The sequence below is a fragment of the Adiantum capillus-veneris genome, chromosome 8, assembly GCF_014529385.1.
Source record: "Adiantum capillus-veneris isolate H3 chromosome 8, ASM1452938v2, whole genome shotgun sequence".
NCBI lineage: Eukaryota > Viridiplantae > Streptophyta > Polypodiopsida > Polypodiales > Pteridaceae > Adiantum > Adiantum capillus-veneris.
The window spans coordinates 27,729,151-27,743,041 of record NC_140938.1 but is presented as its reverse complement, the minus strand read 5'-3'; the positions used below and the strand labels follow the sequence as shown (position 1 = coordinate 27,743,041).

Sequence of the window (13,891 nt, the reverse complement as noted above, 5' to 3'; positions counted from 1 at the left end):
AGTGAACATGTACCAATTTGGATCCGATTGAACCCAAAATTGCATGGTGGCTTTGTATTATGTTGGTCTAACACTGTACAAGTTCAAAAGTCAAAATGGGTGGCTTTGTGTAGCAGTAGTAAATAATCGTGATTATTTACTTTTGTCAGCTTTTTGCACTTTTTGGCTTGGTTTGCCAAGTATACAACCTGTTAAGGTCCTTGGACAAGTTTCAACAAGTTTGGACAAAATCTGTTCAAGTTTATCAACTGTTTCGTGTCCGCAGACTCTGATTTCAAGAATCTGGCTTAAGTCTCACTTTTGTGATCCAAATTTCACCAAAATTGATTTGTGTGGTCTACTTGATATGCTTGACCTTGTGGTATGCTCAAATATGCAAAATTGTCAATTTTTGAAGCAGATGTAAATAATTGCGATTATTTACTCTAGCTATTTTTTTGCAAGTTTTTGTCCCCACCTTGACATAGATCTGTTAAGCACTTCAACTTTAGGTCTCTAGCCAAGTTTCATTAAGTTTGGACAATTTTTGGTCAAATGGTCATCAGTTTTCTCTCCGAAGACTCACTTTGTAAATTTGGTTACAATTTTCAATCCAATGATCCAAATCTTACCAAATTTGGTTTGTGGGCTTATTACAACATGGTAAAACTAGTGGTATGCTAACTTGGTCAAAAAAGTTGAAAAATGGGACAAATGTAAATAATCGCGATTATTTACTTCTGGCAAATTTTTGTATCTTTTTGGTCAAGTGAGCATGTACACATGTCTATCACATCACTGTAAGCCTATGAATCACACTTCATTAACTTTGGACATTTTTTTCCCCAATTTACACTCAAATTCTTGAAAGTCAGTACAAACTTTAGTTTTTACCCAGTTTTTTGTCAGTTTGGTGATCCAAATCTTTTGTGCCTTTACAAAAGTTGTTTGTACGCATGCAATGAGTCACTGCTATCAACCTTGGTCAATTTTGAGCTGAAAGTAAATAATCGTGATTATTTAGTTCAGTCTTAAAATGAACCATTTTTTGCACTTTTTTCATGGACAGTCTTTTCATGAGTTATTTTAAGCTTAGGAATCAAGTCAAAACTTAATTTGGCCTAAAATATCAAGAAAAAGTAAATAATCTGAGTTTTTACAAACTCTTGAAAATTTTACCTCAAAGTGTCCTTGAGCTTACCCACTGGTTCATACAGCTTTAAGCATACTCTCCAGTCGGATTCAGTGGTTTGGAGTCTTTTCGTGCTATTTTCTAGCCGTAGACCTGAAATTCTGCAACTTCAAATAACAACTCAGAATGATTCTTTTGGAGAGAGCAATGTTCTGAAATCCACCTCGGATCCTACTTACCCTACTCCCAGGTTCTCATACAATGGGGTTGTGGAAAGTGTCCACAAACACCTGTTTTCTTGTTTTTTATGGTTTTCTGAGCCTTGATCTTAAGACTTACCTCCAAGCTACATCTACATAGCAAAAGATGACAATCTTAAGCTATGCGGTTTCTAAAAAGAAAGTTTTTACTCTAGGAGATACTAGAGGAAGTTAAAGGATAACTTCACAAGATGCTCGTGTGTCTAACCTCACTCCTATCTTATTGCAGATTTAGAGAGAACCACGACTAAATTGTCAATCCATGGGACGAAGCTGAGTCGACTAGTGCATATAGGCTACAAGAGGTTGTCAATCTCTCGAAAAACAACAAACGACTTGCATTTAACTCAAGCTATACTCAAGTGACTGAAATCACCAAAAGCCAATCACTCATCGGCAAACAAATCACATGTTATAGCATCAAATGACATCCAAACATAACGAAACTTCTAGGACATGTATATAAGACCTAAGTACACATGCTTATGGTCTCAAATCCCACTTTAGGTCAAGTGTCAAAATCGTGATTATTAATAGCAGTGGATTTTTGACCTAGTCGTTTTCGACCCAGAATGCACCTAAATTCTTAGCAATGATGCCCCAATACCCCGCCTATGCTTAGTTTTTGATTTTGAAGCGTAAATTCCTACTTATGACAAAATTAGGCCGTGGGTCAACAACGTCAAAAGCTATGAAATACCGAGAAGTGTTTACGTCAATGCGTAGAGCTCTTACCTGCGGTTGCAATGCAACAAACGCGACTGCAATGTGACAATCGGGGACGGAGTAGGAAGCGCGAGAAGGAGAGAAGTGAGCGCCGTTAGCTCACGCTGTGTATTTCATTATCCAAAACTTAATAATAACTTACAAAAATTGGCTTTTATACCTTAGCCAAGGTTTTTGGTGGTCAAAAATGAAAGATAGGTAATAACAGGTTGATACAATCTGGAAGCTTGTAGCCCTGGCTCATCTATTACAAGGTTTATCCAAAAAATAGGAGTTACAATATTCTCGATTTATAAAAAATAATAAGTGTTTTTACAATAAGAGCTCCGAAAAATGGTATCCAAGTTAGCTTGCTGCTAACAATGTGAGTAGAGATGGAGTGAGTATGTGTGAAGAGCAGGGAGAAATGCAAAACGATATGTTCTGTAAAGACCAAGTGAAGGAACCCGAGCCTATAGGTGAAGCCAAGCAAGTAAAGGTGATGTGCGGTGCCATGCTAATGGCCATGTTGCTTAAGGTGGTAGTGGAGTGTGCCACGGTGGTGCAATAGGTACAAGGTTTTTCCAAAAGGGACGGAGTGACCTTGCTTATGAACGAAGATCAAGTTGATGTGGTAGAGGATGAGTTTCTGTCCTCTTTGGTAGAGCATGATGCAACGGTAGCGTAGGTGCTTGGGGAGCATGTGATTGCAGCTGATAAACAGGTGGTTCTTACCGACCTTGAAGTGCCAATTGAAGACAAGGGGCTTGATGTTGTTGGGATTGAGTGCAATGCACTTGAGAAGGCAATCATGGAGCCAAAGATAGAAGAGTTTCGAGTGCAAAAGGTGCGCTCTATGGCAGAGAATGCGGATTCCCATATCGTGTCCGATATTTCTAAAGGGGTTTGTGAGTGGTGGTTGAAGGGTATGTTGATAAAAGCAGCTGTGCATTGGGCTGTTGAGTAGGTATAAGATTTGCTTGAGGAGGATCTTGCTTTACATGATTGGAGAGCAGGTATATATGGTATGCTGAGTGATGGTGTTTTTGATGACAGTGATGGTATGCTTGGTGGTGCCTTATTTGAAGTGGGCAGTTTGCCAATGGATGCTTGGTGCAGTGAGGTTATGCTATTAGAAGTTTGGGTATGTGGTTGGCTATGTCCCTTCGTGCAACACTATGTGAGCCTGATGCAGGTGGATGGGTGTGACCAATGCCAAATGTTTGACCTCGGTGGTGTCCATGTTCTAAAGCAGGGGGGTGGGCAACCCGTTTGAGCAATGAATGTGGGTAGTAGGAGTCAGTTTATGTACATATTCTAGCGCGTTTTGAGCTATACAAAGTGCTTGTTTTAATGTGCAGTTTTTTAAGGTGCAATAAACATATGTGTCGTTGAACATAAATGTTCAACTAGGGGGTGGGCAATGATGGTGCAACCAAAGTTGGTATGTGCACGGAAGTGCTCTATGCCAAGCTATGGGTAATAGCAGGTGCAGGACAAAGGGCTAAGGCCAATGTGGAGGACTTGGGTAGACAAAGGATTGTGGAGGTATATATTTAGAGCGTTTTTTTTAATAAAAAAGGCTCCAAAATGGTCCAATTGGGGTGACAGGTAAAGGTGCCCGAGATGCTGAGTTGGTGGTCTAGAATATGGTCTTCAAAATGCTGTGCAAGTTGGTCCAGACGGCTCGTCAAACGGAGCCCCGTGGTGAAAGATATTTAAGTTCAAAGTTAGAATGCTTTGCAGATCCTCGACGAATAGGGCAAATGGGGACAAGTGGCATGAGCTGATATGAATGAATAGTGCTTGAGTTGTGGAGCATGCCGGTCTTTTTGGATTGTCAATCGGGCTTTGAATGAGCAAGTATGGCCTGTGGAATATTTATCAGGGGTTGGGTATGTGCTCACCGGGCCGCATTGATAGGCGTGCTGACAAGGGTATTTTTGAGCTCACCAAGGTTCTGAAAAGTTGCATGCGACGTTGGGAGTCAGTCAAAATTTGCAGTTCACCGATCGAAGTCATGGACACCGAGATAAATCCAATCCCAGTTGGCAGGCGGTTACCATAAGAAGGGAGTGGATGTTTTTCTTCCGTTTCTTGAACGGGTTGTCCAAAGCCATGGTGCAGAGTTGTGCAAAAGTGAAAGGATTTTGGGGTCAGTAGGTTGACCTCCCATGTGGTGTGATCAGAGAAACTATGTAGCAGGTACAACCATGTGCGAGCATCGACGGTGTGGAGCACCCATGTTTAAAAGTTCCCTTGGTTATAAAATCAAAAAGAAAATGGTGGTTGGAGAGTAGATAAAGAGAGGGGAAGGCTTAATATTTAAGGGGAGATGGGAAAAGAGAAGGGTGGAGTTTTTTTTTTTAATAGCAAAACTCACAATTGTGAGTGGATTATATTGAGCAGCCCAAAAAATTACAAGGTTTTGTCATGCTCATGTTAAGCCATGACAACATCCAGGGATCATAATTACAACGACTATGAGGGCAGCCAACCCTACCACCATGCCTCCACGTCCTTGATACACAAGGTCCATACTCTTGTCATTCTAAGATCTTTTGTTTACTGATGGACAGGATTTGCCCCCATCCTAGGCATTCCATCTGCTAACAACAAGTCACAAGTAGTCCTAGACCAATCCTCCGAGTGATTTTTGCGCCCGAGTGCCCATATTAGCACTTTGCTTTCTTGTATAATTTTTGCGAAGCTTGCCACCTCAAATCCTCCTTCAAAAACACGACGGTTCCTTGCCTACCATACATTATGAAAGAAGAAGTATCTGATGATCTGAGTGCTGACAAGGAGTGACGGACTACCTAAATTTTTACCTCCAAGGCATAGGTCAATCTTGAAAAAGCTAATTTTCCATGTTCTCTGGACCCACTTGCAAACTTTCCTTGTGAGGCCTTTTATAGCTGGGTAGTCCATGAATAGGTGGGCCAGATCTTCACTAGCTAACCTGCACCCCAAGCATCGATCTGACCCAATCCCTCTCTCCTGAATCTTCACCCCCGTCAGTAGAGCACCCCAAATAACCTTCCATAAGAAAACCTTCATGTACTGTGGAACCTTTGGCTTCCATATGTTCTCCATTGCATGCTCCCACCTCTCCTCCGACCATTGCTTTTTCCATAGCTTGTTAAGGGGGCTAGACCAATTCTTCTTTTGTATCATTGTCTAATAAATGCTTTTAGTATGGGGTTTCCACAAGAGACTGCTTCCGGGCCATTTCCAAGCATTCCAGTCCAACTCCGAATCACAGATTGGCATCACTAGATTTTCAAGCTCTTTCATCACTTTGTGGACAAGCAAGACCTCCAAGCTATTAAGTTGGTACTGGGCAACCATAAGGTCAATGGTTTTCCAACTCTTGTTGACATTGTCCCATAAGTGCTCAAGTCGGTTCAGACCCTTATTATTCAGCTTCGTGGCTGTCTCAATCCAATAGGGAGTTTGTGGCGGATCTACAACTTTGGAGAGCCAAGGGGACCAATGCAGGATGGAGTTCTTGAAGTATCTGGCTTCTTCCCCCCACTTTAAGACTCCTACTACTCTATTTCATTTTCTTACCAATTCTCTTGAGCTGCCTCCCAGTCTTAAGGTAGACCACGCCGGGGCTAACAGTTTGTCATGAACCTCCACCCCTCTCCACTTTCCACCCTTCGAGCCAAGTTTAGCTGCTTCTATCATATCTCTGATCATGACAGCCCAAACTTGATCCTGTTTAGCCAAGGAAACAACAAATTTGGCGCAACAAGCTTCTACATGGGCCACATGATTGAGAATTCCAAGGCCTCCTTGATTCCCCGGCCAAGCAACTAATTCCCAACTGGCCCATTGCCATGGCCTGGAAGATTTCGTGTTATTTTTCCATAAAAATATTTTACTGGTTTTAAGAACTTTTTCCAGTGACACTTAGCCATCTTGAGAAGCGGGCTAGTGAAGGCAATATAAAGAATCATAAAGGCATTCATCACTTTTATCCGACTTGGGAATGGGAGAAGAGCATACTCCCACCTACTCATTTTTGTTTTGATTTTTTCAAGCACCCACTTGAATCTTTGCTTGTGAGTTACATCCACCTCCAAGGGGGCTCCCAAATGTCTAAAGACATTCCCTTTTGTGACAATCTCCCCTGACCCAAACAGAAGGGTCAAATGAGTCATTTTCCGATAGGGGAATCATCCTTGACTTCTCTATATTACAATGGGACCCCGAAGCTACTGAGAACATTTGTACAATCTCCAGAGCTTTTCTAATGACCTGGGAGCACGCCTTCAAGAAGAAGAGAGAATTGTCTGCAAAAAGTTTTGCCAGGAGTTGGCTATTTCCTGGTAAAACAAGGCCTTGCACCTCCCCTTGTTTAGCACTAGCTTCAAGCGTCGTGATTAGAGGATGTGATCCTATGGCGAAAAGTAGGGGGGCCAGAGGGCATCCCCGTTTAATACACCTTTTGACCTCAAAAGAGCCCACAATTCGATCGTTGAATAGGAGCTCTGATTGGCTTCCGGCCCCCATTACATGAACCAACCGACAAAGGCGCAGCCCAAAGCCTAGAGCTTCCATGACAGCTTCTATATATGTCCATGTTATTCTGTCATAGGCCTTGTCTAGGTCCAACTGCAGCATAATGCACTCCTGCTTTGTGAAAATTGCGTATTCTATGCCCACCATTGCTGCCAAGATGTTATCGTAAATGGACCTTCCTTTTATGAAACCATGTTGATGGGGGGAGACGATCTTGGTTAGTAAGGGGGCTAGTCTGAGGGCCACTGCTTTAGCTACAATATTGTAGGCCACCGACATCATCGTTATAGGGCACCAATGTTTCAGTTTAGAACAGCAAATCTGTTTTGGGATGGGCTTGATAAGCCATCTCTTCACACTTGTCTCGAACGACCCTTCGACCATGGCTTTATTGGCCAAACTTGTGATTGGGGCCTTGAGATCATCCCAAAATTCTCTATAGGATTCCATCGTCATCCCATCCCAACCAGGGGACTTTTCCTTGCAAAGGCCTTGCAATGCTAGTGAAATTCGTCTTTGGAAAATGCCTGTTCCAAGTTATTAGCTTCTGAGTGAGGAATTTCCTTCTTGACACTCTGAAGTAAGGTCCCTTTGGCTTCTTCCACCTCTTGGGACTGGGTCTTCGGCCGTCCAATGATTTGACTGAGATAGCTCAGCATCAGACCAGCCATTTCATCCTGGTTATGAAATGCTATCCCTTTCTCATCATCGAGCGAGCGGACGTGGCCCCAGCTCTTCTTGATTATTAAAGCCCTAAAAAACTGAGCTTGATTTGAGGCTTCCAGTTGCAGAAAAGTCTCCCTAGAGAGAAGTCTAGCCTTTTTGATATCTTCTAACTGCTCATTAGCAAGGTTCAATTTTTGGCTTCAAGCCATCGTTTGTGTTTGATCTCAGTAGCATGCCCATTGGCATTGTACCTCCACTGTAAGATGCAAAAGGTGATCCTCCCTATCTTTCTTAATTCGGGGGCCCGAGGTTTTGATTGATTTCTGGATGCTCCGAGCAAAGAGGTCCCATGCATTGTGTTTCTTGAGGTCGACATCTTTTTTAGCTTACCCAGTGCTTTCTTGGTTAGATTCCTGAAACGAGGGTCTTTGAATAGGTGCGTCCCTGTTACCAACAATTTTTTCTCACCTCTTGGGGCCTGCTCCTCCTCTTTATTCTTCTTAAAATGTATGTGTAGAGGAATGTTATCCGAGAGGATTGTTGTTGGGACTACCTTCATTTCCATCAACGTCAGTATCAAGTGAGCTTGGTGCGAGCAATAGCATCTGTCCAGAGTTTGGAGGCAGTGCGGGCGTACTGGAGGCTTGTGTAGGTGAACCCAAGTGTGCTGTTCCATGGGCCAACTTCCCATAAGTCGCTCATTGCCCACTTTTCGCACAAACTTTACCATTTAGACCTTTCTGAGCCAGCCAACACACTGGAGGATCATGTTCTGTCCCTGCTCTTTTCTACCATATTAAAGTCGCCAACCAACAACCGCTCCCCTTCAATAGTGGTATCTCTGAGATGTATCCATAGTTTAGCTCTTTTGCATTGCAAGGGCCGTACACATTCACAATGGTGAGGGGATGCCCTTCCCATCTGATTCTAATCCCCAGGATTCTGCCGGATGGGTGGTTAAGAACCAACTTCGGCTCCAATTCTCTATCTACAATGCTGAGGACGCCACTGAAGCCATTATTTCCTTCTCCATAGAATACTAGTTTCTTTCCTAGCACCTGCTTTCTCTTGCTATGGGCATCTAGGTGGTGTTCCTGGATGGCCCAGAAGTTGACTGTCCTCTCCTTTTTTATTTCCTCCCAGAATAGGGTACTCTTCTTACGGGTTTTCAACCCCTTTACGTTCCAAGATTGGATAGTGAGGGACTCCATCATTAATACGGGGTTCATTCGGATAGAGGAACATATTCTTCAGCATCCGAATCATTCCCCCCCCCCCCCCCCCCCCCCCCCCCCCGTCCCCCCCCTTCTCCTTGGTCTCAGGAGAATCCGAGGGTTCCAAGTCAGAGGATTTCTTTTCTTGCAGTGCTGCAAATGGATTGTGCAGAGGGCCAATGAACCCCCCTCCTTTCGAAGGGATGGAGGATGAATTAGATCCTTTCACCTCCAGTGTTCTGAGGACTTGCAGCACTTTGGAGTCTCTTGCCACTGCCTTCACTCTTTAGGCTCTTTTCAGACCAGGGACTTGGACAGCCGTTGCCGTTGTCACTGTCATAAATTTGGGGGTAGCAGCGGGAGTAATGATCCTATTATTATTGCCTGTACCTTCAGAAGCTCGTTGTAAGGGAATAGATTCCTCCACAATCTTTTCCTGCATCTTGGTATCCATTTTCTCACATACCATCTCTCCTTCATCCTTCCCTGTATTTGTCCCTTCATTATTGTCTCCCTGCTTCTCCAGCCCTCCCATCGGGGATTCCATTTTATTGGGGGCCTGTGCTGCCGAAGCTGCAGTACCATTAGAATTCAAGGGGCAATCCTTGGCGAAGTGACCAAAGTTGTTGCATTTAAAACATGCCCCAAAGTATGTTCCAAAGTTTAGCAGAATGGTAACAATCCCAACTCCAACATTGATAACCATGATTTTAGGTGGCGTTTTAGACGCATCCCATCCTATACAAACCTGTTTGAGGTTCTGCCAAACCCTCTCTTGCTAGGCATAAATAAGGGAGTGCCCAGTTGGCTAGCAAGCATCCTGAGATTATCCCACAGCTAGCTAGGCAGTCCCACAAACTCAACCGAGACCGGATGAAATGCTTGCAAAGATTCAGCTGAGTCGAACACTGGCTGCCATGACACCACACACACCGTAGTCCTATTAAATACTAGGGGCCCTTTGTCAAGCCTTGAGGGACCATTAGCTACATGGCCTCAATCAGAGGCATAACATTACCCATGACACCCTACTCACCAATTTCTCCATAATTTAATTTAGTCCCTTTTATCGATTAGATGCCTCTCCTGCTCCTCCTCCTAAAGGACGAGTGGGAGAGGTATCTTATGCCTAAAGGAAGTAAGTTTAAATTATGGAGAAATTGCTCTTTCCATCTGGAGAATATTAGTACATCGCATGAAAAGAAGCAAATTTTAAAAGTGGGCTGATTTACGGGAATCTAGAGAGATCTTCCCATGGCTTTGAGGGCAAAAACGGACGACATGGCATGTGGAGGAAGGGGACGGAGACGGGAGGGTGATCATGACAAATCAGCCGATTTCCTTTACTGATTGGAAATAAGTAGGTGGGTACAGAGCAAGTGCAAGGTAGCTTGCGAGGGCTCGGACGTCAAACGGGGCATGTGATCTATGGGCTGGTAGCCTGGTTGCCTTGGAAGTTGGCTCTCTATCACTCTCTCTCCTCGTGCAATCGCCCTGCAGTGGAGATGGCGATGACGCTGATTGGCCATGTGACAAATGTAGAGGGTGCAGAACTGTCGGGGCCTACTGAGGGAGAACGAGAGACTGGCTTGGTTTAGCACCGTTGCAGACATGGAGAGAGAGGGCGAAGGCGCAGAATGCAGCTGTGTACACACCACAGAGAGAGAGAGAGAGAGAGAGAGAGAGAGAGAGTCTGCCTGACGTCATACGGCGATTTATTGGGGGAGGGGAGGGGGGGGGGACTCTCTAGAATGGATGATGGTGATAGAGCTTGTGTTTTGCCTTATGATTTCTAGATTCTACTAGTATGGCCCGCCTCTCTCTCTATCTTTCTACCCTCATCGAGGTTTGGCTTGCTGCAAGGACTTCCCACGACACTAAGTGACACATAACATTAAGAGGGGGGGGGGGGGAATCGACGGCGCGGAAGTGGAGCGGGGAGCCCGAGGCAGATTAAACCCGGACGCGTGGCAAGTCAACGCAAAGAGGAACCCGGGCGGCGACTTGATTTGAACCTAGGGCCTTGTCGCCCAGATTGTGACGCATGGGGTAACCATCCCACCCGCGCGCACATGTTGTAGCCATGGCCCGGGTTTTTGGGGTTTTATTATTAAAACATAGGCGTTGCCCGGGTTTAATCTGTGGCCGGGTTTAGTTTTTAAGTGCCCATCTACGGCTGCAACCTCTCCGATTTTCGTGCGCGCACTTCTCTGCCCTCGATCCCCTTACCCCCCCTCTTTAATACTATGTGTTATTTAGTCCTAGATATTTCTTTCATGCATTACATACGTACAACCAACACCTGTAAATTAGCTACTCATAAAACGCATTTAAGAGAGAGAGAGAGAGAGAGAGAGAGAGAGAGAGAGAGAGAGCCAGCGCACATGCCCCGATGCTGTGGCAAGCCGATCGAAGGTGAATGCTTTCTGCCTACCGGGAGTTTGCGTACATGCCAGAGCTCTGACGGCCCTCGATTGCAAAGTCAACCACCTTTGTCGTGATGTCAGGTGCCACAGCCAATCACGTCTCTCCTCTACACAAACGGCTCTCCACCAGGGTTGACAGTTTAGGCTATTGCTGGGATGTTCCGATTGTGCCGACGAGCGCCGATGGCTGTGTGCAAGAGTGTGGTGGGGCACTGGTGGGTTTCTTGCGCTTTTGCATCGAAAACGACGATCGTTGCACTGCATGTGCGTAGCCTAAGAGAGAGCGGCCAGAGGAACAACCAGTGTTCATGAAAAATGTGTCTCAGCTAAATATCATGTTGTTTTCAATTTGAAAAAGGCAAGGGGAAAAGGAAATATTCCACCCCTAAATGTAAAAAAAAAATAGTGTAAAAAATTGGGAAAAAACCCAATTTTACTAAATCTCCTCTTGGCAAATTCATGGAAATGAATTTTTTATATTTGGGAAGGAGCTAAAATGCAGGCAAGTGAATGGGAGGGGAGGGGGTCGTTAGCATGGACCATAATCCCATCCAAGCCACTGCAAAACCTAACCACATGTGGTAGTATAAAAGTTAAAGGACAGACAATCTCTCAATAAATCTTGTCATTCTACTTCACCTTATAGAAGCGGTTGCTTTTGCCATCTTCGTTGATATAAGTAACACTCCTTACCTCCTCCCCATACTATTTCCATACTACAAAAATTGAAGAAATAAGTTGAGTCTACAATAACAATAGCAGCGAAGAGAATGCGACCTCGGTGCCTCAAAATTATTTGGCGATCCAAATACTTATGAAAAATAATGGGAGGGGAGGTACTCTCACTTGACACCATTCATCACGTTTTACAATGTAGGCCAAAAGTCTGGGGTCTTCAACACAGGAAAACCGATCGCATGCGTGCAAAAACACCATCAGGTCTGCCTACTCTGGTCCACAACAGTAGCAAATCTGACATCTTGCTGATCACTTACAGGCCTCCCTACGGTCCAGGACCTGCTGCTGCTGGAATTACAAAATTCGAAGTATCCATTCTGATTCTCCCAAAGGAAGAGACGATAATGATTAGCAGGAAGAGACTGTAATGAAATGTTAAATGGGAAGGGAAACCAGCTCTCAAGGTATGTAGCACACTTGCGATTTGGCCTAGTGATTGGGTTGAGTGATTGGGTTGAGTACCATTAGGTAGTATGCTGTGTGCTTGAACAAATCAAATTCTGCCTCCTCTTCGAGAGGGCTACAAAGTAAGAACATTATCCTTGACACATTGCTCATGACTCTGAGCCCAGATAGACAGGGGACCTCATGGTTTCGGGGACCATTTGCGACCTGCAGAGAGCATAACTGGCCCCCCACATCAGCTGAGTACTTTGTTGTCATCTCTACATAATCCCATCTACTCTTGACGATCATCACCTGCTATTGTCCCTGCACTGGCCTGAGTCGTCATCGCCTTGGTGCCTACAGCTACCACCGCTTTGACTCCGATCCTCCGCCATACCATGCTCGCTAACCTGCTACACGTAGGCGTGAGCTGTAGTTGTTGCACTTGCCTTAGCTTGCGTATTGCTGCACGTACATGCAGCGTGCAAATAAGAGAACTCTGCTTGCAGCGGACATGCAATCCCATGCGCACACACATGTCCACATTCGAAGAAGCAAAAACATGGACCACATTTGGGGCAGCTGCAATTCTCTCTCTCTCTCTCTCTCTCTCTCTCTCTCTCTCTCTCTCCCCTTCCTAGTTGTGCTTGCAATTCTCCTTGGGGAACACTGCCAAGAACCCCCAACAAAATTGTAGCATGCCATCCAACCAAGGCCAGCTTGAGGATTTTGTCATCTCCAGGTTTCTATTTCAGCATGATGACCTGCTGAGAAGGGTTGTATATAACTTGAGAGAGAGTGTGTTTGTGTGCAAGGCTTTAACAAAGCCGTTAGAAAGTGACTCACACACACACACACACACACAGCGATAAACATGGAAATGGGGGGGGGGAGAGAGAGAGAGAGAGAGAGAGAGAGAGAGAGAGAGAGAGAGAGAGAGAGAGAGAGAGAGAGAGAGAAGTAAAAGGGAGATTTGGAATGCTGTTGGAATTAGGGTTGCAGAGAAACACACAAAGCTTGGAGAAGACGAAGGAAGCTCAAGGCACACAATAGAGAGTATGTTACTTAGTGTGCAATGGAAAGATGGATAGCCCTAGAGTGATGGGCGTATATACAATGCACGGGGGAAAAAACCTCCTAAACAGGGAAAAAATGCCCCGGCGGTCCTAGTGTGTTCACACACATCACTACCACATGTATATGGTACAAATCCCCCCTGGAGTGATGCGGTGAACGAGAGCTGGCACATGAGTAAAGGGAAGTGCCATGCCCTGAGGACAGGATCAGTCCACAAAGGGGAGTAAGCCCAAAGCTTTGCGGAAAGCTTCAAGCTTCTCACGAGACAATGCCTTTGTGAAAAGATCTGCAAGGTTGTCCTGTGTTGGCACATAAGCCAAGCTGATCTCTCCTGCTGAGAGCCTCTCCCTGACATAGTGGTAATGCACCTCAATGTGCTTTGTGCGAGCATGAAAAACTGGGTTCCTCGCAATTGCCAATGCGCTCTGACTGTCAGTGTAGATAGTGTTGGCAGTGTCCTGTCCAACACCCAAATCAGCCATAAGGCGTCTGAGCCATACACACTCAACCATAGCTGTGAAGACTGCCATGTACTCAGCCTCACAACTCGAAGTGGCCACAGTAGGTTGCTTCTTGCTCAACCATGATATACATGAACTGCCAAGCATGAAACAAAAACCACTTGTGGACACTCGCGTGTCAAAACAACCAGCCCAATTTGAGTCCGAAAAAGCATGTAAGTCTGGCGGCAATGATCCCCCCTTGGGATAAAACAAGCCAAGATGTAAAGTGCCACTAAGGTAGCAGAAAATCCTCTTGATAGCCTGCCAATGCTTA

The 13,891-nt window shown here is 44.9% G+C and overlaps 1 pseudogene; it reads right to left on the bottom strand.

Annotated features, from left to right (window-relative positions):
- Positions 1–11,403: 11,403 nt before the first annotated feature.
- LOC147451849 (uncharacterized) lies at positions 11,404–12,313 on the bottom strand (annotated as a pseudogene).
- Between the last annotated feature and the right edge of the window lie 1,578 nt (positions 12,314–13,891).